Source organism: Hippopotamus amphibius, chromosome 11, assembly GCF_030028045.1.
Source record: "Hippopotamus amphibius kiboko isolate mHipAmp2 chromosome 11, mHipAmp2.hap2, whole genome shotgun sequence".
NCBI lineage: Eukaryota > Metazoa > Chordata > Mammalia > Artiodactyla > Hippopotamidae > Hippopotamus > Hippopotamus amphibius.
In genome coordinates, this window is record NC_080196.1 from 68,851,085 (window position 1) to 68,871,392 (window position 20,308).

Genomic DNA, 20,308 nt, shown 5'->3' on the forward strand with positions numbered 1-20,308 from the left:
TTAAAATTCTAATTTTGTATGTGTGTATTTTCTCTTATTTTCATAAACATCTTACTGCCTTTCTCTTAAAAATCAGTTAGGTGAATTTAACAAGTTAATTCATGTTTGTTATTATCCTCATGATTATTTCCTTCTCATTGTTATTTTATTTTTCTAAGTTTTTTAAAACATTTGAATTGATAATGCAGATTAATTCATTGTGTTCAAGAGAAACTCATAGCCTTAAACACTTACATTACGAAGAATAATTTTGTGATTCCACATATAAGAAACACTCTAAATAATCTCTGGAAACCCACTAGTGCTTATTTCCTTCACCAAGTAAAACTATCACTTTTGAAGAAAAGTTTCAGGCCCCAAAAATATACAGCTATTAAATGATTGAATGCAGCAATGGTATGTGTTCATTGTCACTAACTTTGATATCCTTTTCTATGATGAGGATAGAATAATCATTCTAATAGTAATAGTAGTAGTAGTAGTCTGGGCAGCATTTTTATATCATATACCATTTATAGAGACAGTCTAAAATTTTTTACAATACACTGTGCTTGACTCTAGTAAATACTCCTTTCTTTCCTGCAGTTTAAAGATTTTATAAATTAAACAGTTATTCTCACAATTTAATTGTAAAACTGTTGACTGTTGGCAGAGTTTTAGCTGAGAATTCTGTCAATTTAAGGCGTTAGCAAAACACGTTTAAATAAACACTTATTTCAAAGAGTACTATTAATTTACTTAAACATCCCAGAGAAAGATAAAGTTGGAATGAGAACACACATCCCTTCTTTCTAGGCAGGTAATGCTTGCTTATCCTTGCCATTGTGCTTAATTAGAGCTTTAAATATACGTTTCTTGCAAAATTATTTTTCTGCCATCTGCTGTCATTCAGTTCCAGATTCCATGTCACTCTGGAGTAATAGAGACAATCTTCTGACAGAATCCCAGTTGTCAGTCTGCTATGTTGATGCTACTGTTTCCTTTCAACCTAATTAAAGATTTATTATTTTCATCAGAGCTATCATATTCTTTTCTTTTTTTTTCTTTCTTTTTTTTTAAGCTTTTTATTGGAATATAATTGCTTTACACTCTTGTACCAGCTTTTGAGGTACATCAAAGTGAATCAGCTGTATTTATACATATATCCCCATATCCCCTCCCTCCCGCGACTCCCTCCCGCTCTCCCTATCCTGGCCCACTAAGCTATCACCCATCATCGAGTTGATCTCCCTTTGTTACACAGCAACTTCCCACTAGCTATCTATTTTACAATTGGTAGCATAAATATGCCTATGCTACTCTCTCACTTCGTCCCAGCTTCCCCTTCACCCCCCACAACCCTGTGTTCTTGAGTCCATTCTCTGCATCTGCATCTGCATCCTTATTCTTGCCCTGTCACTGGGTTCATCAGTAACATTTTTTTTTTTTAGATTCCATATATATATGTTAGCATAAAGTATTTGTTTTTCTTTCTGGCTTACTTCGCTCTGTATGACAGTCTCTAGGTCTATCCACCTTATTACATATAGCTCCATTTCATTCCTTTTTATGGCTGAGTAATATTCCATTGTATGTATATGCCACATCTTTATCCATATATATGTTGATGGGCATTTACCTTGCTTCCATATCCTGGCTATTGTAAATGGTGCTGCAATGAACATTATGGTACATGTTTCTTTTTGGATTACGGTTTTCTCTGGGTATATGCCCAGTAGTGGGATTATTGGGTCATATGGTAATTCTATTTTTAGTTTTTTAAGGAACCTCCAAATTGTTTTCCATAGTGGCTGTACCAATTTACATTCCCACCAACAGTGAAGGAGAGTTCCCTTTTCTCCACACCCTATCCGACAATTATTCTTTCTAGATTTTTTGATGATGGCCATTCTGACCAGTGTGTGGTGGTATCTCATTGTGTCTTTGACTTGCATTTCTCTAATGATTAGCGATGTTGAGCATCTTTTCATGTGTTTGTTAGCCATCTGTATGTCTTCTTTGGAGAAATGTCTATTTAGGTCTTCCACCCATTTGTGGATTGGGTTTTTTGTTCTTTTGCTATTAAGCTTCATGAGCTGCTTGTATATTTTGGAGATTAATCCTTTGTCTGTTTCTTCATTGGCACGTATTTTCTCCTCTTCTGGGGGTTGTCTCCTTGTCTTGTTTATGGTTTCTTTCGCTGTGCAAAAGCTTTTAAGTTTCATGAGGTCCCATTTGTATATTCTTGATTTTATTTCCATGATTCTAGGAGGTGGGTCAAAAAGCATCTTGCTTTGATGTATGTCATAGAGTGTTCTGCCTATGTTTTCCTCTAGGAGTTTTATACTGTCTGGCCTTATTTACACTTAGGTCTTTAATCCATTTTGAGTTTATTTTTGTGTATGGTGTTAGGAAGTGTTCTAATTTCATTCTTTTACATGTTGCTGTCCAATTTTCCCAGCACCACTTATTGAAGAGGCTGTCTTTTTTCCATTGTATGTTCTTGCCTCCTTTGTCAAAGATAAGGTGCCCATATGTGCTTGGATTTACCTCTGAGTTCTCTATTCTGTTCCATTGGTCTTCCTTTCTATTTTTGTGCCAGTACCATACGGTCTTGATCACTGTGGCCTTGTAGTATAGTTTGAAGTCAGGAAGCCTAATTCCACCAACTCTTTGTTTCCTTCTCAATATTGCTTTGGCTATTTGGGGTCTTTTGTGTTTCCACACAAATCGTAAGATTTCTTGTTGTAGTTCTGTGAAAAATGCCATTGGTAATTTGATCGGGATTGCATTGAATCTGTAAATTGCTTTGGGTGGTACAATCATTTTCACAATGTTGATTCTTCCAATCCAAGAACATTGTATATCTCTCCATCTGTTTGTATCATCTTTGATTTCTTTCATCAGTTTCTTATAGTTTTCTGCATACAAGTCTTTTGCCTCCTTAGGCAGGTATATTCCTAGCTATTTTATTCTTTTTGTTGCAATGGTGAATGGGAGAGTTTCCTTAATTTCTCTTTCTGCTTTTTCATCATTAGTGTATAGGAGTGCAAGAGATTTCTGTGCATTAATTTTGTATCCTGCTACTTCACTAAATTCATCAATTAGTGCTAGAAGTTTTCTGGTAGAGTTATTAGGGTTTTCTGTGTATAATATCATGTCATCTGCAAAGAATGACAATTTTACTTCTTCTTTTCCAATTTGGATTCCTTTTATTTCATTTTCTTCTCTGATTGCTGTGGCTAAAACTTCCAAAGCTATGTTGAATAACAGTGGTGAGAGTGGGCACCCTTGTCTTGTTCCTGTTCTAAGAGGGAATGCTTTCAGTTTTTCACCATTTAGAATGATGTTGGATTTTGGTTTCTCATACATGGCTTTTATTATGTTGAGGTAATTTCCTTCTATGCCCATTTTCTGGAGAGTTTTTGTCATAAATGGATGTTGAATTTTGTCAAAAGCTTTTTCTGCATCTATTGAGATTATCATATGGTTTTTATCCTTCAAGTTGTTGATATGATGTATCACATTGATTGATTTGCATATATTGAAGAATCCTTGCATCCCAGGGATAAACCCCACTTGATCATGGTGTATGATCTTTTTAATGTGCTGTTTGATTCTGTATGCTAGTATTTTGTTGAGGATTTTTGCATCTATATTCATCAGGGATATTGGTCTGTAATTTTCTTTTTTTGTGACATCTTTGCCTGATTTTGGTATCATGATGATGGTGGCCTCGTAGAATGAGTTTGGGAGTGTTCCTCCTTCTGCTATATTTTGGAAGAGTTTGAGAAGGGTAGGTGTTAGCTCTTCTCTAAATGTTTGATAGAATTCGCCTGTTTAGCCATCTGTCACTGGGCTTTTGTATGTTGGCAGATTTTTAATCACAGTCTCAATTTCTGTACTTGTGATTGGTCTGTTCATATTTTCTATTTCATCCTGGTTCTGTCTTGGAAGATTGTATTTTTCTAAGAATTTATCTATTTCTTCCAGGTTATCCAATTTATTGGCATATAGTTGCTTGTAGTAGTCTCTCATGATCTTTTGTATTTCTGAGGTGGCCTTTGTTACTTCTCCTTTTTCATTTCTAATTCTGTTGATTTGCATCTTCTCCCTTTTTTTCTTGATGAGTCTGGCTAATGGTTTATCAATTTTGTTAATCTTCTCAAAGAACCAGCTTTTAGTTTTATTTATTTTTGCTATTGCTTCTTTCCTGACTTTTTCATTTATTTCTGCTCTGATCTTTATGATTTCTTTCCTTCTGCTCACTTTCGGATTTCTTTGTTCTTCATTTTCTAATTGTTTTAGGTGTAAGGTTAGGTTGTTTATTCGATCACTTTCTTGTTTCTTAAGGTAGGACTGTATTGCTATAAACTTCCCTCTTAGAACTGCTTTTGCTGCATCCCATAGGTTTTGGGTTGTTGTGTTTTCATTGTCATTTGTTTCTAGATATTTTTTGATTTCTTCTTTGATTTCTTTAGTGATCTCTTGGTTGTTTAATAGCATATTGTTTAGTCTCCATGTGTTTGTATTTTTTGCATTTTTTTTTTCCTGTAATTGATATCTAGTCTCATGGCGTTGTGGTCTGAGAAGATGCTTGATAATGTTTCAATTTTCTTGAATTTACCAAAGCTTGACTTGTGACCCAAGATGTGATCTATCCTGGAAAATGTTCCCTGTGCACTTGAGAAGAAAGTGTATTCTGTCATTTTGGTATGGAATGTCCCATAAATATCAATGAAGTCGATATGGTCTAATGAGTCATTTAAAGCTTGTGTGTCCTTATTTATTTTCTGTTTGGATGATCTGTCCATTGATGTAAGTGGGGTGTTCAAGTCTCCTACTATTATTGTGTTACTGTCGATTTCCCCTTTTATGGCTGTTATTATTTGCCTTATGTATTGTTGTGCTCCTATGTTGGGAGCATAGATATTTACAATTATTATATGTTCTTTTTGGATGGATCCCTTGATCATTATGTAGTGTCCTTCCTTGTCTCTTGTAATAGTCTTTACTTCAAGTCTAATTTGTCTGATATGAATATTGCTACTCCAACTTTCTTTTGACATCCATTTGCATTTTCCATCCCCTTACTTTCAGTCTGTGTGTCTGAAGTGGGTTTCTTGTAGGCAGCATATACAAGGTTCTTGTTTTTGTATCCATTCAGCCAGTCTGTGTCTTTTGGTTGGAGCATTTAATCCATTTTCATTTAAGGTGATTGCTGACATGTGTGTTCTTATTACCATTTTCTTAATTGTTTTGGGTTTGTTTTTATAGGTCTTTTCCTTCTCTTGTTTCCTACTTTAAAAAGTTCCTTTAGCACTTGTTGTAAGGCTGGTTTGGTGGTGCTGAATTCTCTTAACTTTTGCTTGTTTGTAAAGATTTTCATTTCTCCATTGAATCTGAATGAGATTCTTGCTGGGTAGAGTATTCTTGGCTGCAGGTTTCTCTCTTTCAGGACTTTCAGTATATCCTGCCATTCCCTTCTGGCCTGCAGAGTTTCTGCAGAAAGATCTGCTGTTATGCTTATGGATTTTCCCTTATATGTTATTTGTTGCTTTTCTCTTGCTGCTTTTAATATTTTTTCTTTGTGTTTAATTTTTGTTAGCTTGATTAATACATGCCTCAGTGTGTTTCTCCTTGGGTTTATTCTGCATGGGACTCTCTGCGCTTCTTGGACTTGATTAATTTTTTCCTTTCCCATGTTGGGGAAGTTTTCCACTATAACCTCTTTAAATATTTTCTCAGACCCTTTCTTTTTTTCTTCTTCTTCTGGGATGCCTATGATTTGAATGTTGGTGCACTTAATGTCACCAAGGTCTCTGAGACTGTCTTCCATTCTTTTTATTCTTTTTTCTCTTTCCTGCTCTGTTGCAGTTTTTTCTCCCATTCTATCTTCCAACTCACTTGTTCATTCTTCTGCCTCAGTTATTCTGCTGTTTATACCATCTAGAGTATTTTTAATTTTGGTTATTTTGTTGTCCGTTACTGTTTGTTTGCCTTTAGTTCTTCTGAGTCCTTATTAACTGTTTCTTGTATTTTCTCTATTTTGTTGTCGAGATTTTGGATCATCTTTACTATCATTACTCTGAATTATTTTTTCAGGCAATTTTCCTATTTCCTCTTCATTTATTTGGTCTTGTGGGTTTTTTTCCTTCTCCTTTGTCTGCATGGTGTTTCTTTGTTTTCTCATTTTGTCTAATTTATAGGATTTTCTGTCTCCTTTCCCTATGCTGCCTAGTAATAATTCCTCTTGTTTCTGCCCTCTGCTGCCTGTGGTGGGGTTAGTCCAGTGTCTTGAGTAGGATTCCTGGTGGGCGGGTCTGGTGTCTGCTTTCCAATGTGTGGCTCTGTGTCTTTTCTCTCTGATGAGCAGGGCCACGTCAGGTTGTGTGTTTTAGGGTATCTGTGAGGTTGATATGGCTTTAGGTAGTCTGTGTACTGATGGGTGAGTTTGTGTTCCTTTCTTGTTTGTAGTTTGGTGTGAGGTGTCCAGCACTGGCAGTTGCAGACAGTCGGACGAAGCCGAGTCTTAGACTCTGATACAGGGCTCTGTGAGAGTTCTCTGCAGTTAATCTTCCCTGTGTCCGAGGACTCCCTAGTAGTCTAGCATCCTGGGTTCAGTGCTCCCTCCCCAGAGCCTCCTACTTGACTTCTGATGGAGTAGTCCAGAGTTCAGAGGTTGCTTGTCCTGGCAATAAAGGGGTTAAAGAAGAATATCCAAGCCCCAGACTAATGGCAGTGTTGAGTCAAACAAATACTAAGCCAAGGAAACACATACATGTATAAGACACACAAATATGGTATCCAGTAGAACATAAAGCAGTATAAAGACCTGACAGAAGAACCCCAGTATGCCATCAGGCAATCAATGAGAAAACCAACAGAAATTCAAAATCAAAAAAAGAAAAGAAAACAAACAAACAAAAAAACACCACACACACACAAACACAGATCCAGGGAGATTTTGAAAGCTAGAATCAAATATAATAAAGAGGAAGAGTACCACCAGACACACTGAAGATTCTCGGAACGAAATCAGACAGTTATACTTAAAACTAAGATAAAGACAAAACCTAATAATAAAAACCAAAGCAGTGTGTCATCTGGAGAATAAAGCAAGGAAACAAAGCAGACTGATAATATTGCTTATAAGTATATTAAGAAAAAATAAACTAAAAAAGTATAGAAGACAGGGCAACAGAAGAGCATAGTGTGATTGGAAATATGAAAAGAAAAAGAGAAAAAAAATAGAAATGTATAAAGATAGATAAGAAAGGGTAGAAGGGATAAAGTTAGCACTATGAAAAAGTTAGCTGGAAATAGAAATATGTAAAAAGCCTAAAAATAAAAATAGAAGAAAAAATAGAATAAAAGAATAAAAAATATGTTATAATATGTGTAGACTGCTTAGGACTAAGATCGTAATTAATTTAAAAAAATAACACCCACATACAAACACATATCCAGGGAAATTTTGTAAGCTAGGATCAAATGGAATAAAGAGAGGGAGTACAGTCAGACAGACTGAAGATTCCCAAAAGAAAATCAGACAATTATAATCAAAACTAAGATAAAGACCAAACCTAATAATAAAAACCAAAGCAGTGTGTCATCTGGAGAATAAAGAAAGGAAACAGAGCCTAGCGATAATATTGATTATAGGTATATTAAGATAAAAGAAACTAAGAAAGGATAGAAGACAGCGTAACAGAAGAGTGTAGTGTGAAAAGAAATATGAAAAGAAAAAGAAAGAAATAGAACTGTATAAAAGATAGAGATGAAAAGAAGGTAGTAGAGATACAGTCAGCACTACAAAAAACTTAGCTAGAAATAGAAATATATAAAAAGGCTAAAAATAAAAATAGAATAAAAAATATGTTATAAAATGTGTAGACCCCTTAGAACTAAGATCATAATTAATAAAACAAAACAGCAACAACAGCAACAAAAAAACTAGAACTGACCCCAGAATGGACCAGATCAATAGAGTTAATAATATTTCTGTTGACTTGGGGTCTCAGCTGTAAGTGTCCTTCTACCCATCTTGGGTTTTTTGTATTACTCTGTGACCAGCAGAGCTTCCTTTATTGTTTGTCTGTAAGCACCAGTGTGTGGGGAAAGAGAGGGTGCCATAGTGTCTCCTTCCCCTGGGGGTGAGTGAGCAGTGGTGCCCTGCCTGGGTCGCAGCGGCTCGGGCAGTGCCTGTTGCAGAGGGATACCGGTGGCTCAGGCTGAGAGAGCGACTACAGCCGCACCTTCTCCCCCCCACTACGACTCCACTGGGGTGCCCTGCCTGGGTCACGGCGGCTTAGTCAGCCATGGCGGTGCCTGTTGCTGAGGGACGCCAGTGGCTCAGGTGTAAACAGAATGTCTCCAGAGCTGGGCGACTCTGTGGACTCTTGGCTCTTGGCTGCAGGCACTCTAGGCCAGCCCTGCTGGGGGCTTTTTTTATCCCTGAGTACATTAGCCAGGCCCAGAGGATTCCTTCCTTTGTCCATTGCAAACGCCAAGAGAGAGGTTACACCTGTGGCTCCTCCCCCCTGCTTGTGAGTCAGCAGTATCAAGCTGCCGCCATGGCCACCCAGCTTTCTGCTGTAGTCGTTCTCTGCTGCAGATTTCTTCCCCCGTGTTCTCTCAGTCGATCTCTCCACTGCCATCAATGTTTCTTACCATGAACCAGTTCTCCAGTTCCCACGTTCCAGCTCCCAGACCCCCTGTTCAGCTGTGAACTGATGTCTCAGTCCAGACATGCTGAGCTGTGATGCAGACCCTCCATCTGTTTCTCACTCTTTCCTGTCTGCCACAGCTCAGCCGCTTCACCATCTTTGAACAGTCCCAAATGTCTCCCTTCTGACCCAGGGGAATTCCCCAGTGGAGAAGGGGTTTCACTGTCAGATAAGGGACATTTCCCTGAATTTGGCACTCTCCCCTCTGTTTCATGTCCCCCCACCCTAGGGTGTGGAACCCGTCCCTTTCCTTTCTTCTCCTCCTCTTTCTCCTTTTTTTTTTTTTTTTTTCCCCTCTGTCCTACCCAGTTATGTCAGGATCTTTGCAGTCCTTTCTGGTGTCCAAGGTCATTTGCTGATGTTCAGCTGTTTCTCTGTGGGAGTTACTCCATCTTTTGGTGTATTCCTGATGCATCTTTGGAGAAGGATGCATTCCACATCCTTCTACTTCACTGACATCTTTCCTCTCCTGCATATTCTTTTCTGTTTCAGTCAACTTTAGTTTAGCCCTGAGGTGCCCAAGTGTAATAATGCTATAATTTTTCTCTAGCTTATCCATTTTTCCCTCCACGTATCTTTTTATTTTTCTTTTCCAAAAAGGCAAAGTTCATTCCAAATACCAAGAATATCTAAAGGACTTTCAACAACTGTATACATAAAACAGAATTGTCGGTTTTTAAATACCAGAATACACAAAAGTGGGCTAACCGTAATTTTGATAAGGAGCCTGTAACTTTCAGATACATAATTTTTAAGTTCATATAAGGATATAAATGTAAACTATTACCAAAAGATGAGCTTTAAAGAGCCACTAACTCACAATTTTATGTTTCACTGTACATCGGCATATAAATATGTACATACAGATATGATATTGTATTTACTTTTTTGTTGTTGCTACTGTGAATGTGGTTTTTTGGTTTGCTCATCTGTTTCTATTTTACATGAGATCATCAAGCCATGTTAGGAAGTATCCACTGATTTTTATTAGAATTCTGGAGGGTTTTTTGGTTTGGTTTTGGTTTTGATAGGTTGCACTACCAATTTTCCTGAAAATTAAACTTGGGATTATGCCAAAAGATACTATTTCTTTTCTTAACTTTCCTATATCTGAGTCAGTATGTTAATAAAGATTTAGTGGCCCTAAAATTTCCAAGTAGAAGTTTCATTTATAGAGAGTTGCTCATATTTTAGATATTTGTAATTAAGTTTCCACAAACTTAATGATCTTGAAGGAAACTTGAAACATATTAAATTTAGGAATACATCACATATTTACTTTAGAGAGATGTTAGTTTATGGATGGAGAGGATATTCTTTTCCTACAGTTTGCTGTTATGTACTTTTATTGATGCTGCTAGAAAAATGGACTGTTGCAGTCTGTATTAGAACCCTTTTCTGTCCAAAACACCTAGGAATACACAATTTATGTACACACACACACACACACACACACATACACACCCCATTCTGCAAATGCACGAATCCCAGAAATTATTAGATCCATGACAATGGGACTCATCTCTCCTGAGTTGTTTATCCCAAATAATTTCAAGGGGAGAGTAATTGCACTTCATTCACCTTTGTGCACAGAAGGAAGAGAAGGAAAAGGAGGAGGAGGACTTTTTTCAAACAAATTGAACCTCAATTCCAAACAGCCTTTTCTATTGGCTTCACAAGATATCTACATTTAGAAATTATTATTTTTTTCTTTACCTTGAGAGAAATACTCAGAGTGAAGTTTAGTTGTACTTAATCACCAACAGCATTGGTGAGAGTAAACACAATTTATATCTGTAATATATACCTGATGAAGGAAGTGGTTTCATACAACAGTTAAAAATGCAATAAAACATACCTGATCACTACTGGAAAAGTCAACTGTATATAATCAGCATCCTATGTATCATTTAAGAAGGTGGCGGATTTATCTGTATGCTGTAGACAGTAATGACTATAATTCTACAGAACCATTAAAAAAAAGTTGAGAATCTGCAATACCTTTTGGAAAATTTCATGGAAATATACATATATATTTATAATATAACATATATATAAATATAAAAACATGCACACACACACATATATAGATATACACTTAATCCTGGGAAATAATGTGTATTAATAACAACTGCATATTAGACATGACATTAAAAGACCCTAAAACTGAAGTCATATAAAATTTCGAGAGTTTGATGATGTATTTTATTATAAATAATATGCCTAAAATATGAACTAGAGAAACCTATTGGAGAATTTGTGTTAGGTTAATAACAACAAACAGTAATTAACTCCAGTGTTTGAGGCCCATGTGAAATGAGTTTGTATCTTTACTTTAGACTGCAAAATCCACTCTGTGATAGTTGGAGTAAAATTTGAGCCTCATGAAAAAAAAAAGGCTAACACATATCTTCCTTTCATCTTAACCTACATTACTGCCACACATCAAGAGGATGACTGCCACATACGAATGAGATAGAATATTGCTGTATGACTCACATTTGTAAAGACATTAGTACCCTAGTTTTCTTCCATGTCCAAGGTGTGTAAAATAAAATCTTCCAGTACACCATGCTCTAAAATTTGCTAACAGCAGGGAATATGTTGTCATGTGTATAATTTAAAGTGTAATGCAAATCATGAAATATAATATGGGAAACTATTGTCATGTTTGTTTATTGACATCAGTGTGATTAAAACAGTCCTCCATGTATGAAATTAAATACAGATCAACAGGAGAACAATATAATTAAGTGATCAGTATACCTTGCCAAAAGTCAAAAGGCTATTGGACCTTGGCAATGATCGCTTACAATATAAAAAATTGCTATTCTGCTAGACATAGCCCCCAATAGTATTTATAATTTTCCATATTATAATCAGGCATTGATGAATTTGATTAATACTAACAAAAACATCAAGTTAATGTATCTATTTTAAATAATATGTACAATTGTCATGTATCTTGTACTATATACTTGTGCTAATAAAAGCCACCTAGCCACTACTAAAAATAAAATCAGAGGTATAGGGAATTAATGTATTACTATCATTTGCATGGTAGTGCTGGGCTAATTGTAACACTGTTTAATTTAATACTCAAGAGATATTTGTATTATTTTCTCTATTTTATAAATAAACTTTTACTACGAATAAATGTGCTCTGAAGTGTACATACATGATGGTAGAGTTTAAAAAAAAGTTACCATTCCGAGGGTTATTGGTGGATGTTAATTCAGATATTTAGGGATACTATTGGATAATTAAATGGAGTAGCAGTGGCTGATTGAAGGAAGAGTGCATCAATGCATCTCAGGATGACAGATCAAGGGAAGCGTTGATTGTCTATTCTAACATCTTTATGGATTGCATGCTCATTTGCTGCTGATTTCCATTTTTCTCCCTGACTCCAGTAGTCTTAAATATTGCTCTGCTATTGGCACACAACACATTTTGTGTTCAGTGTGTGTGCTTTCAGTTGTCCTCCTATAGAGTGACTATATATGTTATATATAATACATATGCATTCTGTGTATATGTGTATTATATCCGCAATATGCCAACTTGCCAATATTATAGAATACATCTTCCTGAAGAACTTGGCTTACTTTACATCATTCCCAATTTTATATATGTAGGCAGTTTTGTTCCCATTTTGATTCTTTGGGGACGACACTTACTACTTAATAAAAGTCAATAGTTTTAATTTTTAAGATGTTAAATATATTAAAAACTAGATTTAGTGAACCCTGTATAAAATTCAGTCTGAACTTGATAAAGATGAGTCCACTCCAGAAGGCTCTTATCTCAATTTTTTGATATTTTAATAAAATGGCAATTTCTGTTTTCATCTTAGTGTATAGCACATATTTTCATGTATTGTTTTGTTCTTACTACAAATGTGACTTTACAAATATCCCCTTTTTTAAACACATGAATTTGTGTGCTTTTAAAAATAGTCTTCATTTTTTAAAAATGCAACTATTTTTATTTTAAAAGAATTAATTGAATGTATGGCAAAATATTTTCTGGGAACTAAGAGTCACACTTCAGCACTACCAATTTCTTTTCATATGACAATAAAATATTAGTATGCATATTAATAAAGAAAACAAATATCCCTCTTTCATACATGAGAAAAATAAACTAACATTCTGAAAGGCTAACAGATCTTTTATGTGGCAAAGATTTTACATTACAGAGATTTTTGTCCTATAGTTTCTGTCTTAAACATAGTAAACTTTCTGTCAATGAATATTGCACCTTATTTAGTAGATATTTGTTCTGTTTAAATAGGACATAAGAGTTCAGTATATGTAGTATAATTAGAATATACACTAAAAGCCTCATATTTCTTTTTTTATTTGTATTTTATTTTTTAAATGTGTCTGTTTTTTAATTTTTATTTATTTTTAATTTTTTAAAAGCCATTCCCCCTGCCTGCTTTCCCCCTGTGGTGTCCATACATTTGTTCTGTACCATTTTTCTAGATTCCACACATATGCATTAATATACCATATTCTCTTTCTGACTTACTTTACTGTATGACAGTCTCTAGGTCCACCCACATCTCTACAAATGACCCAATTTCATTCCTTTTTATGGCTAAATAATATTCCATTGTATATATGTACCACATCTTCCTTATCCATTCATTTGTTGATGGACATTTAGGTTCTTCCATGTCCTGGCTATTGTTAATAGTGCTGCAATGAATATTGGGGTGCATGTGTCTTTTTGAATTACAGTTTTCTCTGGGTATATGTCCTGTAGTGGGATTGCTGGCTCATATGGTAGTTCTAGTCTTAGTTTTTTAAGGAACTTCCATACTGTTATCCATAGTGGCTGTATCAATTTACATTTCCACCAACATTTCAAGAGGCTTCCCTTTTCTCCACACCCTCTTCAGCATTTATTGTTTGTAGATATTTTTTATGATGCCCATTCTAACTAGTGTGAAGTGATACCTCATTGTAGTTTTGATGTGCATTTCTCTAATAACTAGCAGTGTTGAGCATATTTTCATGTGTTTGTTGGCCATCTGTCTGTCTTCTTTGGAGAAATTTCTATCTAGGTCTTCTGCCCATTTTTTGATTGGGTTGTTTATTTATTTATTTTTATATTGAGCAGCATGAGTTTTTTGTATATTTTGGAGATTAATCCTTTGTCAGTTAGTTTGTTTGCAAATATCTTCTCCCATTCTGAGGGTTGTCTTCTAGTCTTGTTTATGGTTTCCTTTGCTGTGCAAAAGCTTTTAAGTTTCATTAGGTCCCATTTGTTTATTTTTGTTTTTATTTGCATTACTCTAGGAGATGGGTCGAAAAAGATCTTGCTGTGGTTTATGTTATAGAGTGTTCTTCCTATATTTTCCTCTAAGAGTTTTACATTTAGGTCTTTAATCCATTTTGAGTTTATTTCTATATATGGTGTTAGGGAGTGTTGTAATTGTAGCCGTCCAGTTTTCCCAGCACCACTTACTGAAGAGACCATATTTTCTCCATTGCATATGCTTGCCTCCTTTGTCATAGATTAGTTGACAATAGCTGTGTGGGTTTATCTCTGGGCTTTCTATCATGTTCCATTGACCTGTATTTCTGTTTTTGTGCCAGTATCATATTGTCTTGATTACTGTAGCTTTGTAGTATAGTCTGAAGTCAGAGAGTCTGATTCCTCCAGTTCTGTTTTTTTATTTGCTTGTTTGTTTCGTTTTGTTTTGTTTTTTCCTCAAGATTGCTTTGGTTATTCGGGGTCTTTAAAGATTTTAAGATTTTTTGTTCTAGATCTGTAGAAAACTGTCAGTAATTTGATATGGATTGCAATGAATCTGTAGATTGCTTTGCATAGTATACACATTTTCACGATATTGAGTCTTCCAATCCAAGAACATGGTATATTTCTCCACCTGTTTGTGTCATCTTTGATTTCTTTCATCACTGTCTTATAATTTTCTGAATACAGGTCTTTTACCTCTGTAGTTAGGTTTATTCCTTGATATTTATTTTATTGTTGCAATGGTGAATGGGATTGTTTCCTAATTTCTCTTTCTGATCTTTTGTTGATAGTGTATAGGAATGCAAGAGATTCCTGTGTGTTAATTTTGTATTCTGCAACTTTACCAAATTCATTGATTAGCTTTAGTAGTTTTCTGGTGGCATCTTTAGGATTTTCTATGTATGATATCATGTCATCTACAAACAGTGACAGTTTTACTTCTTCATTTCCAATTTGTATGCCTTTTATTTATTTTTTTCTCTGATTGCCATGGCTAGGACTTCTAAAACTATATGGAATGATAGTGGCAAAAGGGACATCCTTGTCTTTTTACTGATCTTAGTGGAAATACTTTCAGTTTTTCACCATTGAGAATGATGTTTACTGTGGGTTTGTCCTATATGGACTTTTTTATGTTGAGGTAGGTTCCCTCTCTGCCCATCTTCTGGAGAGTTTTTATTATAAATGGGTGTTGATTTTGTCAAAAGCTTTTTCTGCATCTATTAAGATGATCATATGGATTTATCCTTCAATTTGTTAATATGGTGTATCACATTGATTGATTTGCATATATTGGAGAATCCTTCCATCCCTGGGATAGATCCCACTTGATCATGGTGTATGATCCTTTTAATGTGTTGTTGGATTCTGTTGGCTAGTATTTTGTTGAGGATTTTTGCATTTATATTCATTAGTGATATTGGTCTGTAATTTTCTTTTTTTGTGACATAGTTGTCTGATTTCAGTATCAGAGTGATGGTGGCCTTGTAGGATGAGTTTGGGATTGTTTCTTCCTCTGCAATTCTTTGGAAGAGCTTGGGAAGGATGGGTTTTAGCTCTTCTCTAAATGTTTGATAGAATTCACCTATGAAGCCATCTAGTCCTGGACTTTTGTTTTTTTAGAAGATTTTAAATCACAGTTTCAATTTCATTACTTGTGATTGTTCTGTTCATATTTTCTATTTCTTCCTAGTTCAGTCTTGGAAGCTTATACCTTTCTAAGAATTTGTCCATTTCTTCCAGGTTGTCCATTTTATTGGCATATAGTTGCTTGTAGTAGTCTCTTATGATGCTTTTTATCTGCGGTGTCCATTGCAATGTCTCCTGTTTCATTTCTAATTTTATTGATTTGAGTTCTCTCCCTCTTCTTCTTGAAGAAGCCTGGCTAAAGGTGTATCAATTTTGTTTATCTTCTCAAAGAACAGCTTTTAGTTTTATTGGTCTTTGCTATTGTTTTCTTTGTTTCTATTTCATTTATTTCTGTTCTGATCTTTATGACTTCTTTCCTTCTACTAACTTCGGGTTTTGTTTGTTCTTCTTTCTCTAGTTTCTTTAGGTGTAATGTTAGATTATTTATTTGACATTTTTCTTGTTTCTTGAAGTAGGATTGCATTGCTATTAACGTCCCTCTTGGAACTGCTTTTGCCGCATCCCATAGGTTTTGGATCATTGTATTTTCATTGCCATTTGTCTCTAGGTATTTTTTGATTTCCTCTTTGATTTCTTCAGTGATCTCTTGGTTATTTAGTAGCATATTGTTTAGCTTCCATATTTGTGTTTCTAGCTTTTTTTTTCCTCTAATTGATTTCTAATCTAATAAAGTTGTGGTCAAAAAGATGCTTGATACAATTTCAGTTTTCTTAAATTTACCAAGGTTTGATTTCTGATCTAAGATGTGACCTATCCTAGAGAATGTTCCATGTGCACTTGAGAAGAAAGTGTAATCTGCTGTTTTTGGATGGAATGTCCTATAAATATCAATTAAATCTATCTGGTTTATTGTGTCATTTAAAGTTTGTGTTTCCTTATTAATTTTCTGTCTGGTTGATATGTCCATTGGTGTAAGTGAGGTGTTAATGTCCCCCGCAATTATTGTGTTACTGTTGATTTCCTCTTTATAGCTGTTAGCATTTGCCTTATATATTGAGGGGCTCCAATGTTGGGTTCATATATATTTATAATTGTTATATCTTCTTCTTGAATTGATCCCTTGATCATTATGTAATGTCCTTCCTTGTCTCTTTAACATTCTTTATTTTAAAGTCTAATTTGTCTGATATGATTATTGCTACTCCAGCTTTCTTTTGATTTCCATTTGCATGGAATATCATTTTCCATATCCTCCTTTTCACTCTGTATGTGTCCCTGGATCTGAAGTGGGTCTCTTGTGGACAGCATATATATGGGTCTTGTTTTTGTATCCATTCAACCAGTCTGTGTCTTTTGGTTGGAGCACTTAATCCATTCACATTTAAGGTAATTATCGATATGTATGTTCCTATTACCATTTTCTTAATTGTTTTAGGTTTGTTTTTGTAGGTCCTTCTCTTGTCTTGTGTTTCCCACTTAGAGAAGTTTCTTTAGCATTTGTTGTAGAGCAGGTTTGGTGGTGCTGAATTCTCTTAGCTTTTGCTTGTCTGTAAAGCTTTTGATTTCTCTGTCAAATTGCAATGAGATCCTTGCTGGGTAGAATATTTTTTGTTGTAGCTTCTTCCCTGTCATCACTTTAAATATATCGTGCCACTTCCTTCTGGTTTGCAGAGATTCTGGTGAGAGATCACCTGTTAACCTTATGGGAATTCTCTTGTATGTTATTTGTTGTTTTTCCCTTGTTGCTTTTAATAGCTTTTCTTTGTCTTTAACTGTTGTCAATTTAATTACTATGTGTCTTGCTGTGTTTATCCTTGGGTTTATCCTGCCTGGGACTCTCTGCACTTCCTGGCCTTGGTCAACTATTTCCTTTCCCATGTTAGGGAGTTTTCAACTATAATCTCTTCCAATATTTTCTTGGGTCCTTTCTCTTTCTCTTCTCCTTCTGGAACCCCTATAATGCAAATGTTGGTGCCTTTAATGTTGTCCCAAAGGTCTCTTAGGCTGTCTTCATTTCTTTTCATTTTTTTTTCTTTATCCTGTTCCATGGCAGTGATTTCCACCATTCTCTTTTCCAGGTCACTGATCCATTCTTCTGCCTCAGTTTTCTGCTATTCATTCCTTCCAGTGTATTTTTCATTTCATTTATTGTATTGCTTATCTCTGTTTGCTCTTTAATTCTTCTAGGTCTTTGTTAAACATTTCTTGCATCTTCTTGATCTTTGCCTCCATTCTTTTTCCAGTGTCTTGGATCATCTTCACTATCATTATTCTGAATTCTTTTTCTGGTTGTTTGCCTATCTCCACTTCATTTAGTTGTTTTTCTGGGGTTTTATCTTGAATCAATCTCCTAAAAGTCTCATATTTCATATAAATAATAATGGATTTTGGTTTTTCAATAGATAATCTTGATTACAACTTGAATAGTTGTATTTATCAGCATGAAATTAACCTCAATGGGATTTCTTTTTCCAGTTACCTTGGAGTTTATTTGAACTAAGAGAAAAAAGTCATAATGTTTTCATGCAATGCATACTTTGTTCTTTAATTAACAATTGTGACAAATAACAGAAAGAATTAAGGAATGCTGCACTTATGATCCATATAAAACACCAACATTTTGGGTTGTACATAATTTAAAGAAATGTCCCAAACACTTTTCAAGAGCAAAAGTTAATACGCTCCTCCTCTATTTTTGGTAAACAACTGCATGGTAAACTTAGATGACTTTTCCCCCTGGATTTTACCTGGGAGTGGCCGTTTTAATTTTTCATTAAAAGAGGGCAGGTTTGGCACTTTTATGCTGATGTCACCAATGTTAATATTTCTTGGGATCTCAGGAAGATTCATATTCTTTACAGCTGATGCAGCACAGACTAGAGCTCCCGCTAAGCCTGGCTCCGATTTCTCCAGTTTATTTTGCATCAATTTGTGTAACAGTCTTATTCATGTTGGTCTCCAATATCATTCCCCCCGTCACCATTTGTGCAAGAATATTGTGAACCTTGTCTACATGGAAAATTAAATCCAGTTCACAGACGTTTTCAAAACACTTGTCTAATGTTTCCACAAACACTTGAATTAGATCTCAAATGCCAAGTTCACTTTCTGAAGAATCCACACAGAAGACAAAATATAATTTTGCATAATATCTATAAATCAGTTTGTTGTCAGATCCTCCAATTAATAATCCTCCTTCTCGGAAATTACAAACATTTTCATCTCTCTTAGATACTAAATGGAATGTCTCCCTAATGATTTGCTGTTGTGTATCTTAGCTGTAAGGCTGGTAGAACTTGGAGAGCCGCGGCTTCCCGTGGCTGTTAAAGATGAAGAATGCCTTGATCATGGCTGAGCCAGGATGACATGGTGGGAGCTGGGAGCCAGGGTGGGGGCAGGCACACGAGCCTCACCTCAGGATCTTGCTGGCGATCTTTCCCCACCCGCCCCATCCAGCACACACCTCAATGAGATTTTTTGGATCAAGAAATCAGTACAAACTTTGGGACATCATTTAGTTGTAAATTTAATACAGAATTAGTGTCTACAAATCTTACAGATTTTATTTCCTGAAATTGTTTTCCTTTTATTTAATTATTTATTCAAATACTTTATTCATACACACATCCATATCACTTTATAAGTACATAAGATTTGTTAGAATATAAATATGTATCTCTTTATATTCAAAGTGATGTTTGTTTCTTTGTGTGTTTTCACCCCCCCGCCACTTTTTTTTGTTTGGTCCTCCCATTTCTATTTCCCTGAAATTAACATCCATGAACCATTCCAAATTACACCCTACAGTAACATCCTACAACAAAAATTTCCAATATATTTTCATGCGCTTTTATTCTATGTGTTACTTTTTTTTATTAACCCCCTCCATGAATTTCCCAAGTAAAATCTACTTGTTATTGTGTGTTATCCTTTTAGTATAGTGATGAATTTTATCTGATAACTTTATTGACTATATTTTTACTAATAATAGTAACTATTTATGTTTGTAATTATAAGTGGGTTAGATGATTGATAGATAAATGGATACATGGATAGAGTTAAAGATAGACTAATGTCTCTTTTTTAATACTAAGATTTTGGTAGTAAAGTTTATTTCCTTAAATTTATGAGTTCAGTATTTTTTTTCCTAAAGCCTCATTTAATAAAATAGTTTGCTCTAAATAAGTAATATTTAAAAGTACATAAAGTTTGGCTGTGGGCATCTTTATAAAGTGAGGAATGAAATTAAGACTGGTTTGTTGCCTACTTTAATAATGTTAAATTGTTACTTTTTTCTTTCTAATAATGAATTTATTCTTATGTACTTTGTACTTTAGTGGAACACACTTATTAAAAGAAACTAATTTCTAGTTTTATGATAATTACTTCTTTGCCTTATTAATATTGACCACTTTTACTAATTTCCAATCACATGAAGTTTTCTAGTTTTTATTATTGGCATTGCTATTGATATCTGCCTTAATTGCATTTTGGTCAGAAATGTGGTCTATATGACCCAAAGTTTAAGAAATGTAATTTGATGTGTTATAGTATCTGGTGCAATGTGAATTTTCATAGATATTCTGTTTGCTTTTGAAGAATATGTTCTCCAATTCTTGAATGTTGTATTCCAATATCATCCAAAAATTTTTCCAATAAATTTGGCACGTGAATTGTTCAATTCAAATTTTCTTTGTTTGTAATGTCATTTTTATTTATTTCACCCATTAGCTTTTGAG

The 20,308-nt window shown here is 34.8% G+C and overlaps 1 pseudogene; it reads right to left on the reverse strand.

Annotated features, from left to right (window-relative positions):
• Positions 1-18,242: 18,242 nt before the first annotated feature.
• Positions 18,243-18,918, reverse strand: LOC130830919 (AP-3 complex subunit sigma-1-like; annotated as a pseudogene).
• Between the last annotated feature and the right edge of the window lie 1,390 nt (positions 18,919-20,308).